Here is a 12,849-nt window from a genome sequence, read left to right on the forward strand (position 1 = left end):
GTTAGATCGCTAGATCTGTCTCCACTACAGATCTCCTTCTCCCTCCCAGACCGAAGTTGGGAGATTTACTTCTAGGAAGAGGGGAAATTCTCTAGCGAGGATATGGGTAAAACACCTAAAACGGGAAATAATAGACTTCGTGCCTACCGAAAACCAGAACCCTGCCTAGGCTGATCAGAATCTGATTAACACAAGAGGCTGATCAAAGGATTTTCTGCACAAACTGTATAGCGATTCAAAGTCAACAGGAAGAGCCACCCACTCCGAGTTTCCTCTCTTTACTTTTAATAAAGGACAGCAACCAATGCAAGGAAGAAGCCCAAACAACAGAACCAAGAATATGAACACCTCAAAAAACTTCTAGTAATGTCTGCAGAAGGATAACAGAATATGAAGTCACAATAGGGTGCAATTAAAGGGATGGGAAATAAAAAGTTCTTGGAAAAAGAAAGAAGATAGCAGAAATGAAAAAAAAATCAGCAGAAGATAACACTGAGGAATGTAGACAAAGACAAAAAGAAAGACAAGAAAATTGGAAAAGTAGTTTAGACAAGAAAAAAAATTAAGTAATTCACAAGGCTGCTTGAAAAGCACAGTAGTGCTAAAGGATAAAAGATAATTATCAAGGCTCTAGGATGGAAGAATGTGAGTTTTCAGAATGAAAAGGCAAAAAATAGGTCCTAAAATCTGCCAGACAGGGGGAAAAATGTCACAAAGGGTCAGTTATCAGAATGTCACCAGATTCCTAAAAGTAACACCTAAAGCTCAAAGATAAACAATTTCTTTGCATTTCTGAAAGGTATGTGATTTCCATTTAATATTCTTCCAAAATACCAATCAAGTGGAAAAGTAGAATGAGGATTTTGCAGACATATAAAACTTCAAAGTATTTACTTATCAAAAATTCCTTCTCAGGATGCTAGAGAACATGTTTCACCAAAACAAGGAAATAAATAACAAAAGAGTAAAGGGGACACAACAGGAAAGAGAAAATGAATCCTCCTCCCCAGTTATCCATGACAACTGCTCAGTGTCAGAGAGTATCTAGTAAAAGACTGGGTCATGTCGGAGAATTTATAATGACACTTATGGGTAGCCATTTCACTTTGAAGTGAACAGTCATGGTGAAAGTTCAGAAAACCATTATTTTGCAAATGATCCAATCTGGACTAGCTAAAGAAGAATTTAGGGACAGGACTGACATCCCTTTATTCAGCTTGCCGCGGCCAGGAAGCAAGCATGGGAAGCCCTGTACATTTTTATGTCCAGGGGAACAATAATGGCTAGGTGCCAAACAGGAATTATATAATCATGACATCATTGTGTACAATGATTGCTATCTAAGAAAACACGGTGTCTCTGGCGAAACTGTGGACAAGAAAGCCCTGTTTACTTTTGACTTGCCCCACAAAATTTTTTTATTGATGAGGTACAGAAGAATGGTGGTGTAGAACTGAGACTGATTGATAAACTCAATGAAGCAGCACAGTTGGGCCTCTATAACCACAGGTTCCACATCTGCGGATTCAACCAACCTCAGATCAAAAATGTTCAAAAATAATAAAAATATGACAATGAATTTTATAAATGAAAAATACAGTGTAACAATTATCTATGTAGCATTTACATTGGATTATGTATTGAAAGCAATCTAGAAAAGATTTAAAGCATATAGAAGGATGTGTATAGATTATATGTAAATAGTATGCCATCTTATATAAGGGACTTGAACATTCATGGATTTCAGTATCTTCAGGAATCCTGGAACCAACCTCCCCCCACCCCCTTGCAGGTACTGAGGAATGGCTGTTCCTGTAAGTGCACCCCGAGGGCCGTTCAGACTATAAGGCTAGACTGGCTAAGGGGAAGCCATTTTGCTTCAGGTATGCTTTTGACTTGTTCTGTCTTAACAGTTTAAAAATAATTTGCTGCTTGCTTATACAACTGCTGGGCACAACATTAGAAAATGAGAAAATGACCTTGAGGAAAAAACAGACTCAAGAGTCTGGAATAGGCCTACTGCAGACTGCTGATGACAAGATCCACCAGACAACTTATTGTTTGCTGATAACCATGGAGCAAGTCATAATGACTTGCACAAAACTTGCTTGTTGCTACCAGCCCCTTCACAACTTCCTTTTATAAGATGTTCAGTAAACAGAGAAAGATGAGGTAGTCTGTAATAGTCTACCATCTCCTTAGGCTTCTAGCACTTGAATAAACCACTTTTCCTTCAACAGCACTTTCCTTGGGTCTTGGGTGCCGAGCAGGTGAACCTGCATTTGGCAACATTCTTGCTATGAATGGTTTCACGGAATCTGGTTGCCTTTATTTCAAGGAAAAGAGCTTTCTGATTCCCATAGAATCCGACTGTGTTCTGTAATACAGAAGAAAACACCTATCTTCCTGTGCTGGGAGTCCCTGAGATCACCCCCAGGTTCAGTGTTGCCCTAGAAGAATTCACGGGACTCAGTTGTACTCACAGCTAAGATTTATTTCAGCAGAAAGATATAAAGCAAAATCAGAAAAGGGAAACAATGTACCCAGCAAGGTCTGGAGGAAACCAAAGACAAACTTCTAAAAGTATACGCCCTCTGAATCACACAGGGCACCATCATTGCATTGTGACATGTGTGAAGTGTTGTCTACCATGGAAACTCCTTAGAGACTGAGGAAGTGGGAAGAAATCCTCTCAAATTCTCAGACACCACCTAATGGCCAACCTGGGAAACAGGCCTTTCTAAGGATGGCGCCGTCTTAGCCCTGTTAATGTAACTCTTTTCTGCATAGGACCCAAATGAGGAATTCCTGTACATGGGTGTATGCACAGAGCATGTGTACATCCATGCACACACTTTCTGGAAGAATGCCCAAGATGCTAGGAACAGTGTTGACCTCTGAAGAGGAAAGTAGGGCCTGGGAGAAAGTGGGATGAAGGAGATTTTTTTTTTTTTTACTATTTACTCTTTTTTCCTTTTGGACCCCATATCATCGGAGCAAGATTTAAAGAACTATAACTCTGTGTTAATGAAGTACCTTTAACAATTTTTGTTTCCCTTTTAGCTTATGAGCACCACAAAATATTCTGACTTGCCTTGTTTCTTCGAATGAAAAACTCATCCAAAGGCACATGGTGTTCACTCTGGAGCTTGTAATTTGAGGAGTTTGACACAACTGTGTTTTCTAAAAATTCTTTAATTATATATGTACTTCCAATTAAATTGCCTTGAAACCTGTGAGTAGCCTAGGTATCAGCAGTTACATAAAAATCACTTTCAAATTAGGCGAATCCCACTGATCTGTTCTCATTGTTTCACTGTTAAAATCATCTTCTAGTTTCCTGGACTCTAGTCTCTTTCTCCTCTAATCCATCTGACAAATCTATGGTTTTCAAACTTTAGTCTTGGTAAGAATCACCTGCAAATCTTAAAATGCAGAGTTCTAGGCCCTAACCCCAGGGATTCTTCTTCCCTGGGTCTTGATGAAACCCAGGAATATGAATTTGAAACAAGAGCCCTGGGTGATGGTGATGAGGGTGGTTTGTAGCATAAAGTTGCGACGCTGCTGTAATTAGCGCTTTCAGAATCTTTCTACAGTACAGTGTTCTGATAATTTCACTATCTTTTCAAACTCATTCCCCATTTACTATGGCAATGTTGCCTAATCACTTGGGGAGCTCAAAGTCCCTTTTGAGAATCTAAAAAGTTATGAACTCTTTCTTCCGAAAAGCATCTATACATATTAATACATATTTTGCGAAAACTTTGGAAGTTCATCTCTGGCCACGAGAGTACTTGACCTGAGGCATATGGCTGAGAAGTGATCAATCACGAGTGGCATTCATAGTATTTCCGTTACTGCCTCAATTCACTCATGTCCTATTTTCCCAAAACTCACTAGCTTCTGTTCCTTTCCATTCTTTTTATTTATGTATTTATTTTTTGCAGTTTTTGGCCGGGGCTGGGTTTGAACCTGCCACCTCCGGCATATGGGGCCGGCGCCCTACTCCGCTGAGCCACAGGCGCCGCCTCCTTTCCATTCTTACTCACTCCCATCTTGTCACTGTTAACCCCACATGTAACAGTATCACATTTTACTGAACTGAAAATCAAGATTCCAAAAGAGTCATGACACAGGATAAAAATGACAGAAAATGGGAATAGGCTTGAGTGGAAAAGAGGAAGTTATTCATTTTAAGGAACCAAAAGTTCATGGGCAGATCCTGGGGACCCAGAGATCTAATAACATCACTGGTTCTCAAAGTCTCGTTCCCCATTGCTTGGTTCTGCTTTTCACTGAATTGGTTCCATTCTCAGGCAGACTTTCGCCTCCCTGGTAGAAAGATGGCCAGCTACCAGCAGTCTCAGGCTTCCTGGAATCTCTAGAGCCTTCCTAGCAGGAGCAGGCACCAGGGCAAGGGCACAATCGGAAGTCTAAGCACTTTAAAGTTATAACCAAGCCCACAGACCATCCTCTGCCTTAAGAATTATACTTCACAATGACAAAAATGTATCCCCAAAGTTCATTTCTTCCTCCAGATTCTCTACTTTAGCATTTTTGCTGGTTAGAAACTTTGGGCCACTTTCTGACACGTCTTCCTTCATACCCCAAGTGCAATCTCACACTTTCTTTGGGCGGCCTCTCACCCTGCCCTCTCTCTCCTGCCCCTTCCCTGCAGTTAACAAATATTTACTGACACAGCTGACTTTTAGGGTTATACCATCATCCCAACCCCAACTGTAAGTCTCTAGTTACTGGATAGTTGAGGTAGTTGTTACTGGTCTGCCTTTCTCCTCTACCTCTACATCCTACGCCAGAATAATCTGCCCAAACCCTGTTCTACACATGTAACCCATTACATTCAAAATAAAGTGCACACTCGGCTTTCCCCTTCATGGTGGAAAGATCGCTAGCTGCCGACAGTCACAGGCTGGGCACGGTGGCTCACTCCTGTCATCCCAGCACTCTGGGAGGCTGAGATGGGTGGATTGCTTGAGCTCAGGAGTTTGAGACCAGTTTGAGCAAGAGTGAGACCCTGTCTCTATTAAAAATAGAAAAAAAAAAACCCACTAGCTGGGCGTGGTGGCAGGCACCTGTAGTTATGTCTACTTGGGAGGCTAAGGCAAGAGGATCACTTGAGCCCAAGAGTTTGAGGTTGCTGTGAGCTGTGACGCCATAGCACTCCACCCAGAGCCCCAGAGTGAGACTCTGTCTTAAATTAATAAATAAATAAATAAATAAATAAATAAAATGCATACTTCTCAGTCTGACATTCTAGATCTTCCACAGTCTAGCAACTGTGCTTTTAAACAACAACAATAAAAGACATGCAGAAGGAAAAATGATTATGCATTTTAATAAGCAGATAACCATAAAGGCAATAACTGTTCATAACGGTGGAATATCTTGCACGATTTTCTGTCATAAAAAAGTTCAATGTAATGACCAGGGGCTGTCAGTATGACACCATTTTTCTCATGCTCAATTAGCACTGGGGTCTCTGTAAGAAGGAAGAAAAAATGTTCAAGTAGAAAATTTGGATCCTAATCTTCCCTACCATGTCTTTATTGTTTTAAAAAGAAGTATTAAATGTAATTATATACAGAAAAATTATGTTTAACATGACACATATGATGCCTCCTCCTCACTATGGAGGCTGCAGGGGGAGGTGGTCAGGCCACTGCTGCTGTGTCAGGGCTCAGGATGTCACCGACAGGCCGCTGCTGCTGTGTCAGGGCTCAGGATGTCACCGACAGGCTGCTGCTGCTGTGTCAGGACTCAGGATGTCACGGACAGGCTGCTGCTGCTGCCACTCTCCTGGCTTTTTATACCTTTCCCTTTTTGAATCCTACATCAATAAAATATTGAAGAAAATAATAGGACTTAAAATGTTCTCACAAAATTTATAGAAATTCCTCAAAATCTGCAAATGTTTCTCTGTATGTCTGTGTGGGGGGTGTTTTATTTTTTAAAACTTTGCATCTGTAATCTCTTATTTTGAATGAGATTTTCACTCTTTGAAAATCACAGGGCTTAACTATATGTAAGATCAAACCTTTAGACATTTTTAAAAAAAAATTTATGATTTGCCTTTTCTAGGGAATAAAAATATTTCAATGTTATGCCATATTATTTTTTGTTTCAAACCAGTTTTGAAGTGTCTTATTTCAATATTTGAAAATAGTTAAGTTATCCAGTCCTATCTCAGCTGCTTTTAGTCCCCTTGTTATCCTTCCCAATGAAAGAAAAATACCATTTGTTGTTTTGGGATGAACACCAAATAGCAAAAGCTCTATACAGTCCAGCTTTACTGCCTGGGTGATCCTAGTTAAAGCTTGCTTTCTTCATCAAAGGCAGATGTATTTCTTGAGAATTAGGATTCACTTGTGGAATAAGATCTACCTTATGCTTGTGGGATCACATGAATTTTAATGGATAGGTCTCTGGGGAATTGTTAAAGAAAATTCATAATTGTAATACGATCTGATGAAATAGTTCTCTATTTTATTGTAAGTGGAGAAACAATTCAAGATATCACAGATCAAGTAAGATGGTGAACCAGTGTCCTCTCTTCACTTAAAACTGAACCCTCATTAAATGCCATCTACCAAAACACTGAAGTGAGATGCAACGGAGAACAATTAAAATTATCGCTTGAAGGACTCTGAAGTTAGGCAGGCTCATTTTGGAAAGCCCAGCTTTAAAAAGTTGATCTCATAGAAGGAAGGAGTGGCACAGTGGTTCCCAGGGGCTTAGAAAGGGCGATGGAAGAGAAAATAAGGACAAGCCAGCCAACAAGTACAAAGTCACAGTCAGATGGAAAAAAGTCCTGGCATTCTACTACATCGTAGGGAGACCATAGCTAAAACGTTGTCTATTTCAAGATGGTGAGAAAAGAGGATCTTGAAAGTTTATCACCACAAAGATATGAGCAAGTTTTGAAGTGATGGACACACTAACTACCCTGATCTGATCATTATGTAATGTATAGATGCATTGAAGTATCACATTATACCCCATAAACATACTTGCTTATTAGGCGTCAGTTATAAACAAAATTTTTAAAGATAGAAAAAGAAAGAAAGCAGTAGCCATAGTCCAGGTAAGAAGACATGAGAGCCTTAAAGGGGGCTGTGACAATGGGATGGGGTAAAGGAATGAAGGATGAGACATGTTAGGGTAGGACAGGACAGACCTTAGTGACCATTAGGCGGCAGTAGGGTGGAGGAAAAGCCTGGAGCTTGGGATGACGCCAAGGTTTTCGGTTTGACCACTTTGGTAAGTGACAGTGTCACTAAATAAAATAAAGAAATACAGAGGGTGAAGGAAGCTGCCAGTGGAGGACAGAATTGGGTTAGTTTGATTTGGGATATGTTGAATTTAAGGAACTTGTTGGATGGAAGATATTCAGCACTGGAGAGAAGTCAGGACTGGAGGTGCCAGTTCAGCAGCTGCGTGGATCTAACTCAGCTGCAGCCACGAGTTTGAGAGTCTTGACCAAAGAATAAGGGAACCAAGTCACGGGATGAAGCCTGGGAAAGTGCCAATGTTGTGTGAGTCTTCTGTCAAGTCCGTTCTGATGGAAGACTTTGAAAATTGTAGTTCAGGACATCTGAGGTGGGGCGGCGCCTGTGGCTCAGTGAGGAGGACGCTGGCCCCTTATGCCGAGGGTGGTGGGTTCAAACCAGCCCCTGCCAAACTGCAACAACAAAAAAATAGCTGGGCATTGTGGTCGGCGCCTGTAGTCCCAGCTACTCAGGAGGCTGAGGCAAGAGAATCATGTAAGTCCAAGAGTTTGAGGTTGCTGTGAGCTGTGATGCCACGGCATTCTACCAAGGGCGATATAGTGAGACTCTGTCTTAAAAAAAAAAAAAAGAAAAAGACATCTGAGGCTGCAAAATATCTCTTTACAGACATCCAGGTCTTTAGTTGAATCTTTCCATTTCTAGACAAGGTAAAACCGCTGAGGACTGTTTTTTTCCTGGTTGAAATGCTTTAAATACCAAATGATTTTGAGTTTGGAAAGAAAGTCATAATTAAGTTTCCTTTTCTATTCTGTAATGCAGTAGAGCCTGTGCCCAGAAAAAAAAAAAAAAAAAGAAAGAAAGAAAGAGAGAAACAAAGAAAGAAAGAAAAACTCTCTGCTGCCCTCATCTCCATGGAAGTGCCTTGGAATTATTCCACCAGGTCTGGGGGAGAGACACTTTCAGCTGGTTGAGATATGCATTGTGGGCATTGACTGATCAGGGGAGCTCTCTACAAACTGCTCTCAACATCTAGAGGATTCCATGCCTTCACGATTGCTTTCAAGAAAAGGGAATTTGACTTGAGGTCACAGTATTTGCTTTAATTCTAGAAAAGGATTTAAAAATTTTTATTTGTATGTAGTACCTTTTCATGTCAACTCATTCTTTTTTTTTTTTTTTATTGTTGGGGATTCATTGAGGGTACAATAAGCCAGGTTACACTGATTGCAACTGCTAGGCAAAGTCCCTCTTGCAATCATGTCCCGCCCCCATAAAGTGTGACACACACCAAGGCTCCACCCCCTCCCCCTGTCCCTCTCTCTGCTTCCCCCCCCCACCATAACCTTAATTCTTAACTGTCCCCTCCCCCTCACTTTACGTTGTTGTCTGGTACAATCTACCTTCAAAACATTGTTTTCTTAAAATTCTAAGGTTATGATTTGGAAAAGGCCATATGATATCAAAATGCTTAATTCTTTGTTTTTTCTTTTTTGTTTGTTTGTTGAGACAGAGTCCCATTATGTTGCCCAGGCTATAGTGCCATGGTGTCCGCCTCGCTTACAGCAACGTCAAACTCTTGGGCTCAAGTGATCCTCCTGCTTCAGCCTCCCAAGTAGCTGGGACTATAGGCACTCACCACAATGCTTGGCTAATTTCTTTCTATTTTTAATAGAGACAGGGTCTTGCTATTGCTTAGCTGGTCCTGAACTCCTGAGCCCAAGGGAGCCTCCAGCCTCAGCCTCCCAGAGTGCTGGATTATAGGCATGAGCCTGTTTGGGTGGTCACTAGCAGAATGCCTTCAACTGATAAAAATGCACGTAAAAAGAACTTCAATTTTCTAGAAAAGTATATAAATCCAAACCTAACAGAAACAAAAAAAGAACCTAAAGTTTAATAAATGATAGTATACTTGTCTAAATTAGGAAGCTTGGGTGCAGGATTAGCACAGGATTCTATGATTGGGACAAACTCAGCCAAATATCCAACATTTGTCACTTCTAGGTACTGGGCATTGTTCCTTGATATTCAGCATCCTAGCCCTTAAATATTATAAAACTAGTCTCCATCAATTTACAAAGATTCAATTACAGTCATGAGGCCTAGTAACTAAGTCAGGCATATGGGCAAAGTGCAAGTTAGTAACAACATTTTCACTGGGGAAAAAATGAAAAGTTAAGGAAAATATGGCAAAACATAAGGTGACAATTGTTTTTTTGAGATAGTTCTTTGTTCTGAGATCATGTCCTTTTTGTTGTCAATGTGTCTTTCTTTTGCCAAAAGAGTAGTGCCAGCTACTCTACTCAGAAGTAGGTAACAGCTTCTTTTCTTAATGAACTTACCTAGCAAAATTAAAAGTTAGTGCACCATCGCCAATTCCTGAAGTTGTTTTGCTATTTTGCATGTTGGTAAGATGTTTAAGTCAGAGAATCCCTGGAGTAATGCGTTTCCTACAAGTTTGGAAACCAACTGGGTTTTCTGGCAAATTCATAACAGATGAGCAAATCAGGTTCTCCACAGTCTGGTCCTGTTGCTAATCATCCTGGCTGGTGAAGTACAACCTCAAAAGGAATTTGTTAGAAATAGTTAATCCCTAGGGAAAGACAGGCTTACACATGGCTCTTGTTTGTTTCCTCCATTTATTTTCAAAATGTCCAACGTTTTAATTTACTTTTAAAATTGTGATTTTAAAAATAAGTATTTAGCTTTGCGCAATGGCAATTTTGTAGCCAGTGAGGTTTATACAAGGCGTGATCATTGCTAATTGAACTTTTCCCACTACCCCGCTATGACGCCTTGCAAATATAGTCAGCATTGGCAATTTTTGATGGTGTCTATGGAGACTGAATTTTTTAAAAAATTAAATAAAAATATATGTATTTAAATAAATCATTTTCATGTGCAAAAGTCAAACCACACCATCCCTGGAGGGCAGCAGGGCAGGGCTGCTTTGCACACCTGCTTCTCACAAACATGCCAGTACACACCTGAGTTTGGAGAGCCCTGTGCTAAGCATAGAGCGTCCAACCCTTTTCTACTGGGAAGGAAGGAAGAGACATGTAATTTCTATATTGACTCTCAAAGACAAAAAAGATTCTAGGGTGGTTAGACCAAGTTTTAATGGAACCCAAATTTCATCAGAACTTGGGTTTTCTGGCCTCCAAAATCAAAGAAAAAATTCAAAGTTGCTTTTCAAGAATAAAAAAGGAAAAAGGAAATCCCCTTCGTGTAGGTTTTTAATCCACGAAGTCTTAATAGCATGATCATCTTGTTTTCTTTTGTTATTTCCCTTAAATCAGCAGGGAACGCTTTCTGATTTAATCTGCTCCTGGAACTGGTAGAAATACAGGCAGTAGCCAAGCGCATTATAACCATTAATCACCAAGATACAAACTTCCAGCTCCTTTCCCAGGGGACTCAAAGTGCAGCGCGGGGAAGGGAGGGGGTGACGCACCTCTCTACCGCAGGGCACACGGGCTCAGCGCTGCCAGAGTTAGTCTAAGGGGAAGGGAGGGGGTGACGCACCTCTCCACTGCAGGGCACAGGGGCTCAGCGCTGCCAGAGTTAGTCTAAGGGGAAGGGAGGGGGTGACGCACCTCTCCACCGCAGGGCACAGGGGCTCAGCGCTGCCAGAGTTAGTCAATGGGGAAGGGAGGGGGTGACGCACCTCTCCTCTGCAGGGCACACGGGCTCAGCGCTGCCAGAGTTAGTCTAAGGGGAAGGGAGGGGGTGACGCATCTCCTCTGCAGGGCACACGGGCTCAGCGCTGCCAGAGTTAGTCTAAGGGGAAGGGAGGGGGTGACGCACCTCTCCTCTGCAGGGCACACGGGCTCAGCGCTGCCAGAGTTAGTCTAAGGGGAAGGGAGGGGGTGACGCATCTCCTCTGCAGGGCACACGGGCTCAGCGCTGCCAGAGTTAGTCTAAGGGGAAGGGAGGGGGTGACGCACCTCTCCTCTGCAGGGCACACGGGCTCAGCGCTGCCAGAGTTAGTCTAAGGGGAAGGGAGGGGGTGACGCATCTCTCCTCTTCAGGGCACACGGGCTCAGCGCTGCCAGAGTTAGTCTAAGGGGAAGGGAGGGGGTGACGCACCTCTCCTCTGCAGGGCACACGGGCTCAGCGCTGCCAGAGTTAGTCTAAGGGGAAGGGAGGGGGTGACGCATCTCTCCTCTTCAGGGCACACGGGCTCAACGCTGCCAGAGTTAGTCAATGGGGAAGGGAGGGGGTGACGCATCTCTCCTCTGCAGGGCACACGGGCTCAGCGCTGCCAGAGTTAGTCTAAGGGGAAGGGAGGGGGTGACGCATCTCTCCTCTTCAGGGCACACGGGCTGAGCGCTGCCAAGTTAGTCAATGGGGAAGGGAGGGGGTGACGCACCTCTCCACCGCAGGGCACAGGGGCTCAGCGCTGCCAGAGTTAGTCTAGGGGGAAGAGAGGGGGTGACGCATCTCTCCTCTTCAGGGCACACGGGCTCAACGCTGCCAGAGTTAGTCAATGGGGAAGGGAGGGGGTGACGCATCTCTCCTCTGCAGGGCACACGGGCTCAGCGCTGCCAGAGTTAGTCTAAGGGGAAGGGAGGGGGTGACGCATCTCTCCTCTTCAGGGCACACGGGCTCAGCGCTGCCAGAGTTAGTCTAAGGGGAAGGGAGGGGGTGACGCATCTCTCCTCTTCAGGGCACACGGGCTCAACGCTGCCAGAGTTAGTCTATGGGGAAGGGAGGGGGTGACGCATCTCCTCTGCAGGGCACACGGGCTCAGCGCTGCCAGAGTTAGTCTAAGGGGAAGGGAGGGGGTGACGCATCTCTCCTCTTCAGGGCACACGGGCTCAGCGCTGCCAGAGTTAGTCAATGGGGAAGGGAGGGGGTGACGCATCTCCTCTGAAGGGCACACGGGCTCAGCGCTGCCAGAGTTAGTCTATGGGGAAGTTAGGGGGTGACACATCTCTCCACTGCAGGGCACACGGGCTCTGCGCTGCCAGAGTTAGTCTATTCAGGTGGAAGTGAGGACGGCCTGAAGAGCAGATGGAATTTAAAAATAGTAACAACCCTCTCTCCATCCCAAACACATTTTATTGTAGAACATTCAGAAAGCAAGAATCATTCATAATTTTACCACCTAGAAATTACCACTGTTGACATTTGGATCAATATTCTTCTAAGGAGGGAAGACAGGATGAACAAACCTACACACGGATACCCCCGTACAATAAATTATCTTCCTTATACGTGTAACGATGCGTTTGGATCCTATTACTAGTCCATCGTTATCGATGGGGAGTTGGTAAGACGGTGGTGAAGGGAGACTGATTTTAACACGAATACACATTATTGGGATTTTTTACTCCTATATATTACTCTGTATGTTCTATGATTTTCTTTTCAATTGCAATACCGATGCAATCACTGTTGGGTATAAAGGGGTTTCATCAGACGCTGCCCTGGGCGCGCATTGGGTGACCAGGGCCGCCTGCGTGCCAGGGTGGAGCTCCTGGGACAGAGGATGGGGCGCAGGAGCAGACGGAACCGGGTTTAAGGCCGCCTGCGCGGCTCGGATCCCGCCTGGGCAGCGCCCACTGCAGGCTGAGTGCGCCGGTATGTGCAGCGGGCCGCG

At 43.5% G+C, this 12,849-nt stretch overlaps 1 non-coding gene across 1 annotated transcript; it reads left to right on the plus strand.

Annotated features, from left to right (window-relative positions):
- The first annotated feature begins 9,947 nt into the window (after nucleotides 1-9,947).
- LOC128586851 (U4 spliceosomal RNA) lies at nucleotides 9,948-10,087 on the plus strand. The gene has a single exon (XR_008380314.1). It is a non-coding gene; the product is annotated as a U4 spliceosomal RNA (small nuclear RNA).
- The last annotated feature ends 2,762 nt before the right edge of the window (nucleotides 10,088-12,849 follow it).

The sequence above is a fragment of the Nycticebus coucang genome, chromosome 5, assembly GCF_027406575.1.
Source record: "Nycticebus coucang isolate mNycCou1 chromosome 5, mNycCou1.pri, whole genome shotgun sequence".
In the NCBI taxonomy this organism is placed as follows: domain Eukaryota; kingdom Metazoa; phylum Chordata; class Mammalia; order Primates; family Lorisidae; genus Nycticebus; species Nycticebus coucang.